The sequence below is a fragment of the Rhipicephalus microplus genome, chromosome 5, assembly GCF_043290135.1.
Source record: "Rhipicephalus microplus isolate Deutch F79 chromosome 5, USDA_Rmic, whole genome shotgun sequence".
In the NCBI taxonomy this organism is placed as follows: domain Eukaryota; kingdom Metazoa; phylum Arthropoda; class Arachnida; order Ixodida; family Ixodidae; genus Rhipicephalus; species Rhipicephalus microplus.
Genome location: NC_134704.1, coordinates 198,779,423 through 198,799,820, shown reverse-complemented (window position 1 = coordinate 198,799,820; position 20,398 = coordinate 198,779,423).

The following is a 20,398-nucleotide window of genomic DNA, read 5'->3' as shown; positions in this document are numbered from 1 at the left end:
AAAGGTTTCCCATTTTCTTTCAACATCATCTGTCGGTTCACCCCGCTGCTTAGCATGTCTGTGTTCCCTAAAGGCTTCCTGACGTTTTGCTATGGCTCTCTTAACTTCCTCATCCCACCAACTTTTGGGTTTGTGTCTTCTTTTCCGCGGTGACTTGTTACGCCTCTTAGCAAGCTCTACCTCAAAGAGTCTAATTAGATTTGTGTATGTCCACACTGTCCTATTATTCTCCGTGATTACTTTCTCAATTTGTTTAGTAGCTATTTGAATTTGCCTTTCTGAATAAAAATTTTCCTGTAGTTGCTCATCTTGTCTCCTTCCCACCTTCACTGCTCTTCCAAAACATAGCTTGATACGTTTGTGATCACTACCCAGACTTCTGGAGCCACCTTCATCTATGTGCATTCCCCTGAGCTTATCATATATCCTATGTGACATCAGTGCATAATCTATCGTTGACTGAAGCCTTCCAACCTCCCATGTTATTTGCCCTTCACACTTCTCGGTACTGTTGCAAATGATCAAATCAAGCCTTTCCCACATATCCATCATCATTTTGCCTGTCGGGTCGGTATACTCATCTATATCTTCTATGTGCGCATTCATGTCTCCTAGTATAATTATCTCGTACTCTCTTCCTAACTCCTGAATGTCCTTTGATATACACTCTACCATTGCCTGGTTTTCCTCTCTGGCCTTTCCTCCCGTCCACAAGTACACGAAACCAAGGAGTGTCATTTGACCTGCCACTTTTCCTTTTAGCCATAAATGTGCCTTGCACTCCTACTTGACCCTTTGCCAGTCTGTACTTTTATGAATGAATTCCCCAATACCACCCCCCTTTCTGCTCCCTTCTGTTCTATTACAATATTCCCACGCGTAGTCCGGATTGTTCGGAGGTTGTTCCATGTTCCTGAGATGTGTTTCTACAAAACCGTATACCATTGGCCTCTCTTCCCTTAGCTGTTCTTCTATCTCTTCCCCCTTCAGCCTGTTCCTACCACCCTGCATGTTAATATACCCTATGTCTGAGTGGGCTCGGCGCTCGTGGCTACGTCTATTTATGCCCCGGACTCTACCTATCTTAGACATTGGTGCGACTTTGTAATCGTATCTGTCCATAACACCTGTCGTAGAGTCTCCCTGGTTGTTTTCCTCGTTACTAGCTATCCTGCACCCCGAAGGGCTCGCTTGCCCCCCAAAAAAGCTACTGCGCGTCCTGGAGGTCGCCAACCCACCTCATGACCTAGCCGCCCATCAAAGTGAATTCTGTCTCGTTGAAAACAACCCCACCTATGCACCTCTATGTTTATTTCCACCACCTCAAAGCCTTTCTCTCGACTCATCCGCCGTATCTCTTGGTTTGCGTTGACAACCGCTCTTTGCAGGTTGCTATCACGCACCGGTACCTCCGGTATTGTGCATATCACTACCTGTACCTTAGGAGAAGTGGCACGCATGTCATCGACGCCTTTCGCCAGTGTGGCTGCTAGTCCTGCTGTATTTTCATTTAGGACATCATTTAAACCACCTGAAATTATCACGAGATTTCGTCTATCAGCTGTAGTTTTGAGTTTTTCGCCCGCTTGCCTCATGACTGCTTCCAGCTTGCTTCCTGGGAACGCCCCTACATCTACCCTCTTGTCACCACTTACCCTCTCTTTGATGGCTTCTGTGCATCGATTTAAATTCGAGTCCCCGGCGATTATCACATGCTGTGACTTTTCAGCTGGAGCGTTCTGCACCTGGGGGCTACTTGCACTTGTGACGCCGGCTGCTTTGTTCCCTCCCTGCCCCACCACTACCTCGCTGAAGCTATGCCTTGCGACAGTTGAACCGGCTAAACCTGTTTTTTTCCAAACTTGCTTGCTCTTCCTTCTCCACCGTTCTGGTGGCCGGTTCTCTACTGTTCTCTCCGTAGGCCGCTTCTTTTTTCAGCTTCGCTAGTGCTTCCTTGGTGGACTTCAGTCTTTCTCCCATTGCCCTCGTTTTTTCTTGCTCTGTCGCCAACGCAGTCTCGAGCTCATCGATTCTCACCAGCAGTTCACTTTGGGCAACCATCATTTTCTCCATTTTTCCCTGACCTCACATTGCTTACACTTCGCGTCAGCCTCTTCTCCATCCGCTTCTACGCTTGGGTCCACTTTCAAACCCACTCCACATCCTGAACACTTTACAGTCTTTTTAGCCATGTCTTTCTGACACCAATTTTCCTTATACTCAATAATTACTAAACTCGAGCCGTGCACTACGAAAAAAAAGAAAGTCTAAGCTCTACTACAAAAATTTGCGTGTTAAATGTACGCGCGCCTCCCTCACGGGGTGGCAAAAGAAAAAAACAAAAAAATTTCAAACACACACACCCGCACTAACTAATAAATACCTAGTGACTGGCCCCCGAAAAAGCCGTACCATAAATTAAGTGCTTCGAAGATTTCAACCGCTGCCTTATAATTATAAAGACACGCTCAAAACATGCAAAAACACTTATCTGCGCAGTCGATCCGGAGCGCTCGAAAAACACGTCCATCTACCGTGACAGCCCGAACAGAAAGGGGCGCCGGTGCATGCAGCGCCCCAAGCGGCATCGGCGCGCTTTGGGGACCGGTTTCGGCAGCCGCTTTTCACACCAGCCCATTCTAGCCACCCTACCCACACTCTAGCCACTATACCCACACTAGCAACCTAGCCTAAAAACGTTCACACTATGGTGCCCTTGTGTTGGGCTGACTGCTGCGCCGGGCGGCGAGTGGATGGACCCCACCACAATGCACTGCGCCAGGCGCTCTTACGGGGCTCTCGGAAGCTGCGCGCTCATTTGTTCGTGCGTGATGTAGTCATTCAACATGGCTGCGCCCAAGACGAGGCTGGCGAGTTCGTGTGTCGGGCGGGGGCACAGCTTATGAAGACGCCGCGACGAAAGCGATACCTAAGTTGACGCTCGTGCGCGTACTGGCAAACAGCCTATGATGAATGGGAAGACGGCGCTATCACTTAGTTGGTGCTACCAAGTTGCTGCAGAAACGCTGTGCACACGCCTGTGTCGACGCTGCCGCAAGACTCGTCGCTCCGTTTGCAACGATCGCCGATGCATCGAAGTCGGCGCAGATATGCAGTGAAAAATGGATGATGACGGTTTGAAGAGTTCATGTGCGGACTATATAACAATAATCGTAACTCGATAAACATTTGTTGCAGCTCAAAGAGCCGGTTTCGAAGCACTTGAGTGCCTACGTCGCGCACGTCACTCGATCGCTCAGCTTGCACTCACTCTGGCATATCTTAGGCTACTCGTAGTGAATGCCACGGATACTGATTATGATAGCGATGCGAAATGAGAAACACGAATATCTATAGCAGCTTCTCGATAGACCTGCAAACGAATGTCTTTGTAGTGTCACTCTATCAACACGCCAAGCGATTCCGTTCACATGAGGAGGGGGTGGGGCGCTATTATTAGAAGGACGCGGGTGACACCGTATTCCCTCTAGGCGAAATACACTTCGAAATCTGCTGTATGTTGTGCATGTAAAAAAACCGCCTCAAGCCAGCGTTTTTTTTTTGCTCACTTCACCGCGATGCATGCATGTAGAGCGGTGAAGCGTTGACAGCATGAACACTGTCGTATTAGAGACGCGCGCAAGCAAGTGGTTTGCGAATAGTAAATTTTAAAAGCGAATTCAATTTGAATCCAATAACGGTATAACAAATAATAACCAAATATGACGCTTAAATTAACCCTATACTCTTCTGATAGTTTTCAAATAGAAAGGAAAGCTTTTTAAAATTAATCCTAGAACTCCACAACAGTTTATTTTAAATAAATATTCACGAGCTGTCACCAAATGATAATACAATTATGAAAACTGTGATAAGCTTGTATACAGCAGTAACTAGAGCCTTCGAAATTCTTTTCAACTCTATGTCAAAATACCTCAGTAACTCCATTATTCAAGTTCAAATCCTGCTGCCAGCTTTTAAGTAAAATTTCAGCATAAAATCTAAACAATTTTAAACCGAACACCATGCATTCAACTAAACATTTATTGGAACAGGCAAAATTATCACAACATATACCCTGGCACAGACAGCATGTAAAAATCAAGTGTTGAGAGCTGTATCTGTAAGAACAATTTACGTGAACAAAAGACTTACTGGCATGTGTTTTTATTCACGAAGCTAAATGAAGTCATAGTCCCTAACTTCAATGATGAAAACAGGAAAGGAATAATGCGATTCAGTTCCACCACAGTAAAAACAGAGTGAGAGTGCAGTTTGCAGCAAAAATGCTTTATCTGGTAATGGTTATAGAATCAATAGTGCTGCCAATACTTGGGCTGCATTTATTGTGGTAGTCCAGGGATTACAAAAACAAAATAAACCTTCAGCTGATCCCATGTTTTCCTGCTTCAGGGTTGTCCCGTCGGGATAATTATTTTTTAAATATTGGGTATTTTGTGTATGCACAAATAAATTTGACTAGCGAATGTTATTTGGTCCGTTATTTAAATATTTGAACACCCCTAGTAGTGTTGTTGCTACCAATGACCCACCGTCTTTTTGTGTGAGTGTGATTGGACATCTTTAAACATCACGAGTGCTTTTTGTTTTTTGTGCTGTATCCCATCTCTCATTGAACACACCCTTGCACATGCCTTAAGGTATATAAATGAAAAAACGAAAACGCACCTTTGAAGTGATGCCAATTCGTGACATGCAGTGCTAGTAAAAACATAAGTGTATTTGTTGAAAGTTGCTCTTATTCTTGCCGTCCATTAGCAAGAAGGATCAGTTTATTGCACATCTTTTTTACTCTTAGCTTACATCACTCACCTAACTAGGCATAAGCCTGTTCATAAGAACTTACTTGTTTATTATTGCATTATTTGTGCGATAATGATAAAAACACAAGGTCAGACAGCACAAATAACTCTGCTGAGATAGGAATAAAGTTAACTAAGCAAACTACAAAAAAAGTACATTTTAATATTCAGCACATGCCAGATAGAAAATGCAGTGAGTGCCAATACATTGGCAAAATTCTTGCCGAAATCACGAGTGGCAACCTGGATAGTTTATAATTATTAATATCACTAAAATTTATTTTTTGAGAAGCTTTGGAATCATCCATTTTCTGGCTCAAGTTGAGTCAAATGCTTACATACTCTGAGTGCTTTGTTGCAAAACAATAATAAAAACAAATGTAAAACCTCACATCAAAACTTCATTGTTGTCCTGAAATAAAAAAAGAAAATGCCATATGTTAATTGTTTTTGTCAGAGAATTCTGGATATGACAAGATTAATTAAGGCTGTCATAAGATGTGTTGAAAATTTAAAAAATTACTTGCCACTGCATACTGGTTGAGGAATGTGAAGTTCACGTATGTTGTTATTAAATGTATGTGAATTGCTTCATATATTTCCTACAGCAATAACACATGCAGCACAACACGCCATATTCAGATGTTTTTTGGCCTTTTGGAATAAAAATATCTTTTTACTTGGGATAAATTTAGCAGATAATTGACAAGCCTGACAACTATGTACATGCGTATTGCCACGTGTGTTTTATTTCGATAAAACCGGTTTCACCCACAAAGACTCTAAGCAACACTCGGCGCAGCAGTTTTTCAGGAGCTTCGTAATAACTTGGAATATCACACTGTTAAGTTTGTGGACAGGACGCGAATAGTCTAGTGCTTACGCAGCCACCAGCAATAACCGTAGAACTTGTATAAAAGCAGATGACCTGTACTGCTTGTCAGATTATTGATGGCCGACGCACTGTTTAACGCTATCAGGGCAGACTATGTATTGCTTGTAGTTTGGCTTTCCATACTTCAGGCAAAGTTTTGCTGAAATAAAAAGTTTGCTTTCAACCCCCCCGACTACTGCAGTTTTCAACATCATGACCACGTGACAATATTAGTTTTTATGTCTCTCCAAGAGGTGTTTACATTTATAAATTCAGAAAGTTGAAGTTTCATTTTTTAGAAATGTGCAGATTTACAACTGCAAAATTATGAAGTCTAATACTAACAGCTACCTTTTTTGTTTTATTGTGAATTCATTTGGTGAAGCAGAGCAGTACCTAAGTGCCACTGTTGATGGAGACTATGTGACGAAGCCCATTGATCCTTAAAAAGCAGCTTGCATCTCAAGCTGTCTAGCATGGTGTACGAGTGAAGGTTTCTAAACAAATTTCCAAATGAGGCAATTGTTGCGGATGATGGCGACCGCACAACAAGCAGGAGAACCAAAGAGAAAAAAAAAATGGGAGAGCAAGAGTGGTATAAATAAACGTGGACATTCTTGGTGTAGGGCTCTGGTATTCAATACGCGGCAGCAATGACGTGCTGGTCACAATGGCCTGCTTGTGGTCCCCCAATTTCTCAGATTAGCAATGGGATGTAAAGAGCTTTTATAATTGCACGGAAGAAGTCCTTGGACACCTTTATTGTTAAAGAACTGGCGCACAGCTAATGGTTTAACAATTCACACAAATAAAACACAGTTCATTATCTTCCGATTGAGTCATAATGCTTTTTCACCTACCCAGGCTATTACTATCAAGAGCCACAGACATCTTTGTTGCACTAAGTTAACATTCTTGGGAATACTCCTAGATGCTCATCTAAAGTACTATCATCACATTTCACTTATAAGACAGAGGATAGCTCATGGTATTAGTACATTAATTAAATAATGACCATGATTCAACTTTGCTTAAACTGTACTACACCATTATCCACAGTCATATTACCTACTGCATCACGTCATGGGTAAACATTTATCCATCTCATATCCTCCCACTTCAACGTCTCCAAAACCAAGCCATTCGCATCCTAACATTCAGTACTCTATTCACCAGCGTGTCCCCACTTCTTCAGCAACATAGTGTACTAACAGTGTGTAATTTATTCAAACATACACTGGGGATTCACTTATTTAAGTGTTTTAACGCTTCCATAACAGCCAATGTCCTGCGAAAATTTCAATTGGTAAACGCTAATCCCACCAGGTTCACCTCTAAAAACAATTTTTTACTACCACATACACGCACTAACTACGGAAAACACACTACCATATTTGCTGCCATACATTTTTGGAATTCAATACCACTATGCACTAAACAATAGTCATTTAATACTTTTAAGTAGATTTGAGATGTCTGGTGTATCAATAATTGAAGTCTCTTTTGTTCAATATTCTACTGCCATCTTTTTCATAGCCATGTATAATTACTGAAGATTGTTTTATTACCATTTCAACTGGAATTTACATTACAAGTTTGCTTTGTCTTCAATTCTATCATAACTTGCCACTACTTAGTTGCAATTTTTCTATAGTTATCAACATGTATATTTTTCACGGGAGCCTTGAGCCTTTAAGCGTTGTGCTAAGGGACCTCCTTCTGTATATACTAACCCATATTTGTTTACGTATTTTGCAACACATAAACATTTTTGACCGACTGACCTACATAGACATAACACTGCAGACAAATTGACAGGACAGACCTAATGGCTTACCCTATGGAATTTTAATAGTTTAAAATATTACCAGAAAAAAGCATTTCAATTTAAGGATTATGAACGTGCTAGAAATTGAAGTCGTTGCGCAGTGGAAAGTACACCCAGCCCTCGAAAAGTTGAGGTGGGTTCGACTTCGATTTCACCTCTGATGACAGACAGTACTGTGGTGTAATTGTGCTAACAGACCAGATTCTGCTTGTTTTAGGCTAAGTGAAAGGGAAAACATTCAGCACTACAAACTGTATTTGCGATTTTTTTTATTCAAAGTAAATGTGTAGTCTTCATGGGAGCAGGTTTGCTCTGGCAATTCATGGATTCATTTTACATTTTCAAATGTTAGCAAAGGTTATGCTGCACAACAGTTTCTTGTCAAGCAGAATGAGAAATTATGTGTACTAAATTCCCTCAGAAAAAGTCCACAAAGGCGGTTGCTGTCTTTATTGCAATACTCGTCCACACTGAGCTGAGCAGCAGTACGCGGCAGCATCCCAGCTCCGGTCACTGATCCACATTGCTTCAGGGGCCAGCCTAGAAGTACCAGAGGATAAAACAAAATGGTTTAAAATTTTGAAATCAGCAAACTGCTGTCTAGTGACATTCATATTTCTTTTTTAGGACAATTGCACACGAAGAAGTCTGCACATTTAGGTGTGTCAACATCACAGAGCAAGTTACAGAGATGGCATAACATCGAGTACAAAACCGACAGCTGCACATGTGGCTAAATCAAAGACTGAACGCAAGGAATGGAAGCAGAGAGAGGTTTGCATTGTTAAAAAAATAATGTGATGTAATCCCGTATTTCGTCTACTAGACTGCTCTACCATTCAAGCTGAATACACATGAATCGCAATAGTGAATAGGAGCGATACTCCAATAGCGAGATGAAAGGCTGCCAAGTAGTTTCTAACATTGTGTGGTTGGTTGCCACAGCTACACGTTTAACAAAGCGAGAGTGAATTGCACGACAACAATGAAAGAAGCACCGGCTATCCTAAAGGCACCCAAAAGCTGCCACGAAAGACTGTGCTGCACTATCTGCATTGGGGATCCCACTAACTGATGTGTAAAACAGTAAATGCTGTCAAGCTTCGAGAAGAAACATAAGCCTGACGCTCTAGAACTGACACAAGCAGGATTGATCGCAGTGCCATCCATACTAATTAAAAAATGTTCAATCTCTATCATAACTGCTGTCATTTTGGGTAGTCATGACGACATCCAGTGGTCATACATGAAGCTAACCAAGCAGTTCACACGATCTGGCATAAAAGAAGAAACAACAAGATAATCATACGATGAGTGCCGGATTAATAAAGTAAAGTTTAGGCAGCTGACTCAACAAATGGTACAATCACAACACTTTTCTGCACCGCTGGAGGTCACTCACACGGACTTAGGAGAATTTTGTAAAAAAATCGAAAGGTTATGGCTTGCAAAAGGTAGGTAGCAGCAAAGCAGAAAAGGCCATACCAACAGTCTAATTTTCTTTCTAAACTAAAACATTTCTAACAAAAAATCAGTATTAGTGAGACAGTGACCAGATTCACAGAGACATCAACCAATTAAACGGGCAAACTAACAGCGAATTGCACTAAGGTTTACTGCTCCATGTCATTCAGCAGTTGGGCTACTGAAGTCAGCTAATTAAGACATATTGTAATACTTAAGCATGTGTCCAGACTTCCCAGAAGGACGAAAGAGCTGCCTTTAAATGACGTAGCTCATCGTGCACAGCCCTAAAGAGCATCTCTTGAGTGCACACTTATGCATTTTTACATAATGCAGCCTCAATGAAGCTATTGCAGGAGTGGGGAAAAAGAGAACAAAAATAAACATTCATGAACGGACTTTTGACTGCTCCTGAAAAGCAACATATTTACCAGCCAACATGGCTATGAGTTGAAATGATGATCAGCCAGACAGAAGATGGAACTAAAGAGGGTGAAGCTAAGAACAGAAAGAGAGTGAAAAGGAACTTCGACAAAGAACAGAATACAGCTGTACCAAGAATTGAGGTTCGGGGCTTGGTGCTAGCAATGAAAGAATTGCGAAACTCAGCAGCAAGTCACAGAGGGCCATTCTCTTTTGTCAAAATGGCAAGCCAGCAGGGACATTTAAAGATTGCCCGATATGTTAGCCTTAATAGCTCCTTCGAATTGGCCTCCACAGCCAACATTCTAAAGGAGTGCGACACCACTTTTCAAAGGTGAGTTTACCCTGCCATGCGAATTTTATGGATACAAAGATTACTCTGAGTAAGTGAGAAGCAAATAAAATCGTGATAAGATATATTACTTCTTATATTAAAGCCACGTTTCCCGTGGCACATCAGGAAATTCTAGGGACATTATGCTGCAATCTGGCTAGTTCTGATGGCATCACGTACAAAACGGCCACTCAGCATCACAAAATCTATCAAAATGACTGCTTGTGGGTTGGTAATGGAGCCACAATTCGTAGCAGCCGAGCGAGCTTCACGATTTCTCGCACAAGCACATGACGAGGAGCTCATATTGTATTACGATGTCAGGGCACTGTAGATATAGAAACTAGCTTTTTTAAAAGCTAGTTTCATTCATAACAGTGTCATTTTATTGATACTGTTATTACTTTTGCGGAGTGCAATCGTACGTTGCAGTACATTTTCTAGATCCTTGAAGGTTGGGCTTTTCATTTCACGCAAGAAAATAAAAAATTTTGCAGTTAGGACCCCTTTATCATCCGGGGAGATTAGAAAACAAGTGCTGCGGAAGTGAAGCAAGCTTAAGCAGTTGCAAAAGACAAATGATTTCTTGCATAGGCAACTAGGAGGACTGAGGTATTAAATAAAGAAGTTAGAAATGATGACAAAGAGAGAGTATTATGTGCAGTCTTTACATACCACCTGTTAGCAACTTGTACGATAGGCCAAGGTTAGTCTGCATTGAAAGAAAAATGTGAACTAACCTTTGCAAGATCACCAAAATTTATGTATGTTTTTTAAACAATGCATAAAAAATGTGTGCCAATAGCATAGCATTGTGCCATTTTGTTAGTTACACCTTTGAGTATAATTATGGTAATAATGTTAGCATAATCTGTACAAATCAAACATTACCTGTAAACCTGAGGTGTAATAATGTTTTCTTTTTTTTCATGGAGCCAGAATTAGCAGTGTTCCAAAAGGCCCAAAGAATTTATCAGCAAAGTGCTACAAACAGATAATGAACTGTTCATAAACTGATCATTCACAGCCCTACAGCTAGTGAAGCACTCCCTGTCACGTGCACTCGGCACACAATAATAATTCATTTGCCTTACGCGAACATGCATTCTCTGTAAAAGGGAATACCGAGGAGGGTGCATTTTTTAAAGTGCCAACCACTGGCACGCGTATTCTCGCGTCTATGCGTCAAGCCCAAACCCGAGGAGAAGCGCAAAAGCAGCTCCGTCGAGCCCTGCACAGTTTTCAGGGAACCAACTCCCAGCTGGCTGATGATTTGTGTGCTAGATACCTATGCCGCACCACGGATCCCAACAGGAACGCATATGAATACGCAAGTAGAGAAAACAGTCAGCTCGATGCTCTTTTGAAATGTGCGATCTGAAAGCAGCACTGAAAAAAATGCGCAGGGGCACTGCCCCGGGCCGAGACCTGATCACGGTAAAACTGTTAGCAAACCTGTCAGACGATTCTTATTGGCATCTATTCCAATACATTAACGCGATCTGGGATGGCCAACCACTGCCAACTGAATGGAAAACAGCAGTTATCACATTCATCCCCAAACCAGGCAAGCAAATCAGCACGGACAACCTTAGACCTATATCATTAACTTCATGTGCTGGAAGATTGATGGAAACAATGGTTAGAGACCGTCTCGCCACGTACCTCGAGAGCAAGGGGTATTTCGCAGATTCCATGTTTGGCTTTAGGCCCCACCTGTCTGCGCAAGATATTCTCTTGCAACTAAAACGAGACATTATCCAACCCATTCCCTCGACGCACAACGACAGAGCAATCCTTGCACTCGACCTTAAAGGCGCATTCGACAACGTTAAACATGAAAGCATCCTGAAGAACTTGAGTAGTGTCCATTGCGGTAAGAAAGTATTTGCCTACATCAGAGACTTCCTCTCTGAAAGACTGGCGTTCATTCGCATAGATAACGAGGAACATGGACCATTCAAAATGGGGACGCGGGGAACCCCGCAAGGAGCTGTCCTGTCTCCGCTGCTATTCAACATTGCCATGATGAAGCTCCCGCAAGCATTGGCAGTAGTGGAAGGAATATATCATGCAATATACGCCGATGATATAACAATCTGGACAAATCGGGGCAGTTTAGGAGAAATTGAAGACCGCCTGCAGCAGGCCGCCTCCATTGTGGAGGACTATGCGGCCCAGTGTGGGTTGCAGTGCGCTCCAACCAAATCTGAATTCCTGCATATCAGAGAAAACATTAAAGATAGGACGACCCTGAACTTGATGGTATCAGGATCAACAATACGAGAGGTTTCAGAACTACGAATCTTTGGCCTTCTGATTCACAACAGAACAAAAAAAAGCACCACGCTAGACAAGCTACGGAAAATTGGAGAACAGGTAGGGCACATGATCCGCCGAGTGCCAAACAAGCGCGGGGGGCTACGAGGAAGGGACGCGATTCGGCTCGCCAATGCTTTTGTAACTAGCAGGATTCTATATTCAATACCGTACTTACGAATGACTAAACACGAAGAGAACAGAGTCGATGCTATTCTTAGGAAACTAATTAAGCGCGCACTTGATTTACCCATCAGCACTTCAAATCAGAAACTCTCTGCATTGGGAGTCTTTAACTCTATACAAGAGCTCCAAGAAGCCCACATCACACATCAATATACGCGTCTTACGCAGACGCCCCCGGGCGGCGCCTACTGGACCGCCTCTTGATCCGGCACGAATGCGAAATCGAAAACGCGGAGCTTTTTACTGAACTTTGGAGAACAAAACTCTGGGTGTCCCCGCTTCCCCGCAATATGACCAGGGAGGCGCACCAGGGTAGAAGGCAAGCGCGCGCTGAGGCACTTGAACAACGGCTTGGCTCCCGTAATGGGGTCTATTACGTCGATGTGGCCGGGCCGTCACCTAGGGGATACTGCACGGCGGCGGTAATACATCAAGAAACGCAGGTGGACGGCCTCACTTTCAAAGCCACAAGCTCAAGTAAAGTGGAGGAGGTGGCCATTGCACTGGCAGTATCCCATCCAAACTCAAAACAAATAGTTACAGACTCTTGAAGAGCCTGCGAGAGCTATCTTGCAGGAGAAATCTCTCCATTGGCTAATAGACTTTTAAAATTCAGCATCAGTAACCGCGATTCTACCCCAAAACGTCTTATATGGACTCCGGGACATCAGGGTCTACAGGATAACGAGGCTGCACATGCAGCGGCCCGCGTGCTTACTTCCCGGGAAACTCCCCGTTTCCCTGATAGACCTGAACGTCCCACACCTTTAACACGGTTTCGAGAAATCAAAGAATACTACATTGAACAACGCCGCTTGTATCCCGCACCAGCGAAGGGACTCTCGAAAACGGAGGAGCGCATCCTGCGGCGCCTACAGACAAATACGCTGCTCTGTCCAGCCATACTAAAATATTATGACCCTAAAATAAGTGGGCAGTGCCAGTACTGTGTGGAAGTGACCAACACTTACCATATGGTCTGGGCCTGCCAAATGAACCCCAAATTAACCCCCTTTCCCAACCCCACCAAAGAGGACTGGGAGACGACCCTACTAATAGCTCCACACTAGAGGAACAGTGAACTCTAGTGCAGCGGGCTCGGGTGGCGGCCTCGACTAATGACGTCCCGGACTAGGGATGTCAACCAGCCCGGTGGGGATAAGGGCTATCTGGCACAGCCAGCATCAATAAAGGTTTTTTCCTCCTCCTCCTCTACGCGTCAAAAGCGTCAAATGCGCCTCTCGGCGTCGGAGGGGCATACGCGAGGAGGCGCGAGGGGTCAAGCCGGGCTAATGTCTCCTCTAGGAAGATGCCTGCTGCATGAGAAGAGAAACAGCTGTCACATCCTTTCCCTCCTTCAATCTGAAAATGTTTTCGGTCGCTAGCGTCACTTGTGGCGGACGGTACAACAACGCCACGCTTTGCATAGCCTCCGAAGCAATGGTGCACAGTTGCAGGTCTCGAACAATTCTCGACTGACGCAACCCTATGGGCCGCAGATGAAAAACGCTTAGCTGGTACCGTACGTCGCCGTGATAATGGATGGATGGAAGCTATGAGCGTCCCCTTTATAACGGGGCGGCGACAAGTATGCCACCAGGCTCGACAAAAAAAAATTTCTTTTTTTATGTTGGCCTAATGCCTCTACTTCGATATATTCTATCTTAATGGAAAAAAAAGGCAAATTTTCAGCTTATGTTCTCTGCCATTTACGGCACACTGTCCATATTTTATTTTTCCAATATTTATTTTTGTCCTTTCTCTCTAATTTTCTGCCACCAATACTCTAACCATCTCTTACTTATTTCAATCGCGGGTGTGTTCAGCTTTCCATTGTTGTCCCTAAAACCCAAGGCTTCCTGTAGGCTCGTGCCCAAACGTACACCTGGGTGGATATCTCCACATTCAATCAGAACATGTTCCGCCGTTTCCTTATCTCTCCCGCAGCATGTGCATTGTTCTTCTTCTTTACTGAATCTTGCTTTATAACTACGCGTTCTAAGGCAACGCGATCTCGCTTCAAACAGTAAAGCGCTTCCCCTTGAATTATCGTAAAATGCCTCCCTCCTTATTTCATTTTTGCCCTTTCGGTAGTTACTCAATGCCGGTTTTTTCTCCATAGCTGCCATCCAGTAAATCCTCTCCGCCTCCCTGACTTTTCCCTTAACGCTCTTTGTTGACATATGGCTTACAATACCAGCCGTATACTTACTAGTGAGTCTTCTAGTTCTTTTTCTCCACTGTGTGTCCACGCTCTTCCTATACAAATAACGGAACACCTTCTCTGCCCATCTACTCTCCTTCATATTTCTTAGCCTTTCTTCGAACCTTATTTTGCTCTGCGCTTCCCTCGCCTCAAAACCTGCCCACCCCATATCGCCCTTTACAGCCTCGTTTGTCGTCTTCCCGTGAGCACCCAACGCGAGGCGTCCCACAGTCCTTTGATTTACATCCATTCCCGATTGCACCTCTGCCCTCATGCACACCACTGAGTTCCCAAAAGTAAGCCCTGGAACCATTACACCCTTCCACAGACCTCGAAGCACCTCATACCTATTGTATCCCCACAACGCTCTGTGCTTCATTATTGCCGCATTCCTCTTTCCTTTTGCTGCCGAGGCTTTTTCCTGTACCTCCATGTATCTATCACTCTCATTTACCCATACTCCAAGGTACTTGTATTCACTTACCCTCGGTATTTCTTGGCCTTGTATGGACACCGTCTGATCACAGGGATCATTGAATACCATCAATCCACACTTCGTTACACTGAATCCTAGTCCAAGAGCTTCACCTTCCCTTCCGCATATATTCGCCAGCTGCTGTATATCATCTCGACTGTCTGCAAATAAGACGATATCGTCCGCATAAAATAAAACTGGAAGCTTCTGCTCAATCATCATGCCGCCCTGTTTGTGTGACAGATTAAAACCAATGTTGCTACCTTCTAGCGCTTTTTCCATACTCACCATGTACAGCATGAATAACAGCGGGGACAAAGGACATCCCTGTCTCAGACCCCTGCTAACCTCAACGTTCTCTTTGCTACGCATTCCTTCCCACTCTATGCAAACTGTATTTTCTCGGTATATCTCCCTCAAAAGCTGTATACAGTCGTCGCCCATGCCCATTCCTTTCAATATATCCCACAAAATTTCCTGATTAACGTTGTCGTATGCCCCAGTGATGTCTAGAAAAGCCACGTACAAGGGCCTATTCTCTATTTTAGATATTTCTATACACTGAGTGAGAACAAACAGGTTATCGTCTAACCGCCTGTCGACTCGAAATCCGTTCTGAAGTTCTCCCAAAATATCGTTATGTTCGGCCCATGTTTCTATTTTCATTTTTACTGCTTGCATCGCCATCCTGTATAGTACCGATGTAATGGTTAGTGGTCTATACGAGCGAATCTTGTCCTTTTCTCTCTTGCCTTTATAGATTAAGTTCATTCTACTTTGTCGCCAACTGTCCGGTATTTGTCCGTCCTTTAAGCTTTTTTCTACTGCTTTTAACAATGCTTCTTTAGTGTTATGTCCTAGTTCGTTAATGAGGCTAACGGGAATCCCATCTAAACCCGCGGCAGTGCGCTTTGGAATTTTTCCTTCGGCCTTTTTCCAGTTGAAATTATCAAGTACTAGCTCTTCCTCTGTTGCTTTCTCCGCCACACTTTTACTCACCGGGGAGATCCCCTGGACGCTCTTTTGAAACGAATCGGCTGTTACCTTTTGGATGTAACCTAGCGCTTCGTACCCTTCCAATTGATTGCCTCCTTCATCTAGAATATGTTGTTGCGTTGTGACAGACTTCCTACCTAGCGCCTTTATGTGGCTCCAAAAAATCCTAGGCGCGGCCTCCTTTTTTTCGTGTATCTCTGTCATCCAGCGTTCACTTTCACCTTTAATTTTTGCCTCTACCATTTTCTGTACAAGGGATTTTTTCTCTAAATATATTTCCCATATTTTTTTGACTTCGTCCTGCGGCCGCTTCTCCTTTTTTGCCTTTCTATGCTCCCGTGATGCTTCGCGTCGCTTCTCGATCGCCTCCCGGATTTCCTTGTTCCACCAACTTTTTGGCTTCCTTTTTCCTTTCCAGCAAACAGTTTTCTTCTCTTTCCCTATCTCCTTCGTCATTAGATGTAACAGCTCACTATACTCCCAGTCCTTGCCTGGTATTTCGCCTACTTCTTCCTCGACTCTTGCGGCTATATTTATTATTTGTTTGTCATTTAAATACGAGCTGCCAGACTTTGATTCCATGCTCATATTTTCAGTTTCGTATCCCATTTGTAATGTTATTCGTTTATGATCACTACCCAAGCTGTTAATGCCTTCCTCGTCTATCCTCATTTCTGTCAGTTTGTGGTAAATTCCTTCAGTCATGAGACAATAATCAATACTTGATTGCTTGTTTCCGACTTCCCATGTGATCTGGCCGTCACATTTAGGCCCCGTGTTAACTATCTCCAGACTATGTTGCTCGCAAAGATCTAGTAATAACTTCCCATTGGTGTCTGAATATCCGTCAAGGTCATGTATGTGGGCATTCATGTCCCCTAGAAGGATGATTTCGGCCCCATTACCAAATTCCTTAATATCCGCACTCATGCAATCCACTATCTCCTGATTCTTTTCTCTGCAGTTATTCCCCGTCCACAAGTAGGCTACCCCTAGCCACGTTTCCTTTCCACCTACTGTGCCCAGAACCCAGAGGTGCTCTGAACACGTCTGTTTCACTCTAACCCATTTGGCTCCGCGGTGAATTAGCATTCCTACACCCCCACCTTTCCTTTCCGATATGGTCCTGTTACACCCTTCCCAAACATAATTTTTAATATGTGGTGGCTCTTCCAAGTCTCTAAGGTGTGTTTCTGTAACCGCATACACGCCTATCTGTTCTTTGTTTAACTGCTCCTCAATCTCTAACCATTTTGCCTTCTTTCTGCCACCCTGCATGTTTATGTAACTCATTGCAACACGCGCCTTTTTCCTTTTACCTTTTTTCTAGTTTTTCGCAATTCTAGCTGTCAAAGCGTCCTCCTGGTTGTTTTCCCTGTTACGAGCTACCCCGGACTCCGAAGGGCCCGTGAGCCCCCCAAAAAAGCTACTGCGCGTCCTGCCAGTCGCCAGCCCACCTCGTGTCCAAGCCTCTTATCGAAATGAATCTTGTCTCTTTGGAATCCACCCCACCTGTGCACTTCCCTGTTTAAATCCACTACCTCGAAACCCTTCTCTCGACTAATTCGCCATATCTCTTTGTTTGCGTCGACAACCGCTCTTTGCAGGTTGACGTTGCGTACTAATACTTCCGGTACTGTGCATACTACAATTTGCACCTGGGGGGACACGGTGCGCATGTCATCCACCCCTTTCGCCAAGGTCGTCGCTAGTCCTGAAGATTCTTTTTTCAGGACGTCATTTAACCCTCCCGCAATTACAACGAGGTTACGATTGTTAGCTTTAGCTGCGAGTTGTTCACCCGCTTGACTCATTACTGTCCCCAGCGTTTGTCCTGGGAACGTCCCTATCACAACTCTCTTGTCGCCTTTCACCCTTTCTTTGATTGCCGCTGCGCATCGGACTAAATTTGAGTCACCGGCGATGATGACCTGTTCAGACATTCCTTCTGAAACCTGCACCTGGCTGCTGACTAGGTGACTAGCGTGAGTCACGGCTGCTGGTTTGCTCCCTCCCTCCCTCAAAACTACTTCCCGGTAGCTGGGCCCTGTGGCCAATGTATCTGCCTTTGTCATGCCTGTTTCCTTCATCTCTCCCGCACGGGGGGTCGTCGCCATAATGCTTCCGCCGTCACCTGCGTCTTCGTTCCCTTTCACGACCTTCGATATGCCCTTCTCGGCTGCCCGGAGCCTTTCTTCCATGGCTGACGTTTTCTCTCGCTCCTTCGCCAATGCATTCTCCAGCTCTGCTATTTTCTCCATGAGCCCACTCTGGACCGCCATCATATTTTTCATTTTCTCCTCGAACTCGCACTGTCTACACTTGGCGTCATCTTCTGCTTTCTCCTCCGCACTAATTTCCACCTTCCACCCTACCCCGCACTCTGAACACTTTACGGTCTTTTTGACCATGGCTAGCTCAGTTTACCGATGCCCACGTGTTAGAAAACTGTACTAAAATACACTGGTCTAAGCCAAAAAGAACCACAATAATAAATAAATACGCTACACTTCACAGCACCTGCGCATGCACGTGGTCGGTCTACGCGCAGGCCTCAGCCACGTGGTGGCTGGAGAAAAAAAAGACACAGTACAAAATACTAAAAAAAACGTACACCGTACTAGACCTAATCAAGCTTTACGCTAGCGCCTTACGTTCTCATAACGCTACATACAGAGACAAGCTGGAAACATGCAAAAACACTTATCTGTAGCTGTCATTCCGGAGCTCTCCAAAAACACGTCCGACCTCTACCACCACTTATCTGTAGGCTGACGGCATGCGCGCGCGCCCCCTGTGAGCCGAGTCTCGGCTCACAGGGGGCGCGCGTGCATGCCGTCAATAATGACTGAAGGAATTTACCACAAACTGACAGAAATGAGGATAGACGAGGAAGGCATTAACAGCTTGGGTAGTGATCATAAACGAATAACATTACAAATGGGATACGAAACTGAAAATATGAGCATGGAATCAAAGTCTGGCAGCTCGTATTTAAATGACAAACAAATAATAAATATAGCCGCAAGAGTCGAGGAAGAAGTAGGCGAAATACCAGGCAAGGACTGGGAGTATAGTGAGCTGTTACATCTAATGACGAAGGAGATAGGGAAAGAGAAGAAAACTGTTTGCTGGAAAGGAAAAAGGAAGCCAAAAAGTTGGTGGAACAAGGAAATCCGGGAGGCGATCGAGAAGCGACGCGAAGCCTCACGGGAGCATAGAAAGGCAAAAAAGGAGAAGCGGCCGCAGGACGAAGTAAAAAAAAATATGGGAAATATATTTAGAGAAAAAATCCCTTGTACAGAAATTGGTAGAGGCAAAAATTAAAGGTGAAAGTGAACGCTGGATGACAGAGATACACGAAAAAAAGGAGGCCGCGCCTAGGATTTTTTGGAGCCACATAAAGGCGCTAGGTAGCAAGTCTGTCACAACGCAACAACATATTCTAGATGAAGGAGGAAATCAATTGGAAGGGTACGAAGCGCTAGGTTACATCCAAAAGGTAACAGCCGATTCGTTTCAAAAGAGCGTCCAGGGGATCTCCCCGGTGAGTAAAAGTGTGGCGGAGAAAGCAACAGAGGAAGAGCTAGTACTTGATAATTTCAACTGGAAAAAGGCCGAAGGAAAAATTCCAAAGCGCACTGCCGCGGGTTTAGATGGGATTCCCGTTAGCCTCATTAACGAACTAGGACATAACACTAAAGAAGCATTGTTAAAAGCAGTAGAAAAAAGCTTAAAGGACGGACAAATACCGGACAGTTGGCGACAAAGTAGAATGAACTTAATCTATAAAGGCAAGGGAGAAAAGGACAAGATTCGCTCGTATAGACCACTAACCATTACATCGGTACTATACAGGATGGCGATGCAAGCAGTAAAAATGAAAATAGAAACATGGGCCGAACATAACGATATTTTGGGAGAACTTCAGAACGGATTTCGAGTCGACAGGCGGTTAGACGATAACCTGTTTGTTCTCACTCAGTGTATAGAAATATCCAAAATAGAGCATAGGCCCTTGTACGTGGCTTTTCTAGACATCACTGGGGCATACGACAACGTTAATCAGGAAATTTTGTGGGATATATTGAAAGGAATGGGCATGGGCGACGACTGTATACAGCTTTTGAGGGAGATATACCGAGAAAATACAGTTTGCATAGAGTGGGAAGGAATGCGTAGCAAAGAGAACGTTGAGGTTAGCAGGGGTCTGAGACAGGGATGTCCTTTGTCCCCGCTGTTATTCATGCTGTACATGGTGAGTATGGAAAAAGCGCTAGAAGGTAGCAACATTGGTTTTAATCTGTCACACAAACAGGGCGGCATGATGATTGAGCAGAAGCTTCCAGGTTTATTTTATGCGGACGATATCGTCTTATTTGCGGACAGTCGAGATGATATACAGCAGCTGGCGAATATATGCGGAAGGGAAGGTGAAGCTCTTGGACTAGGATTCAGAGTAACGAAGTG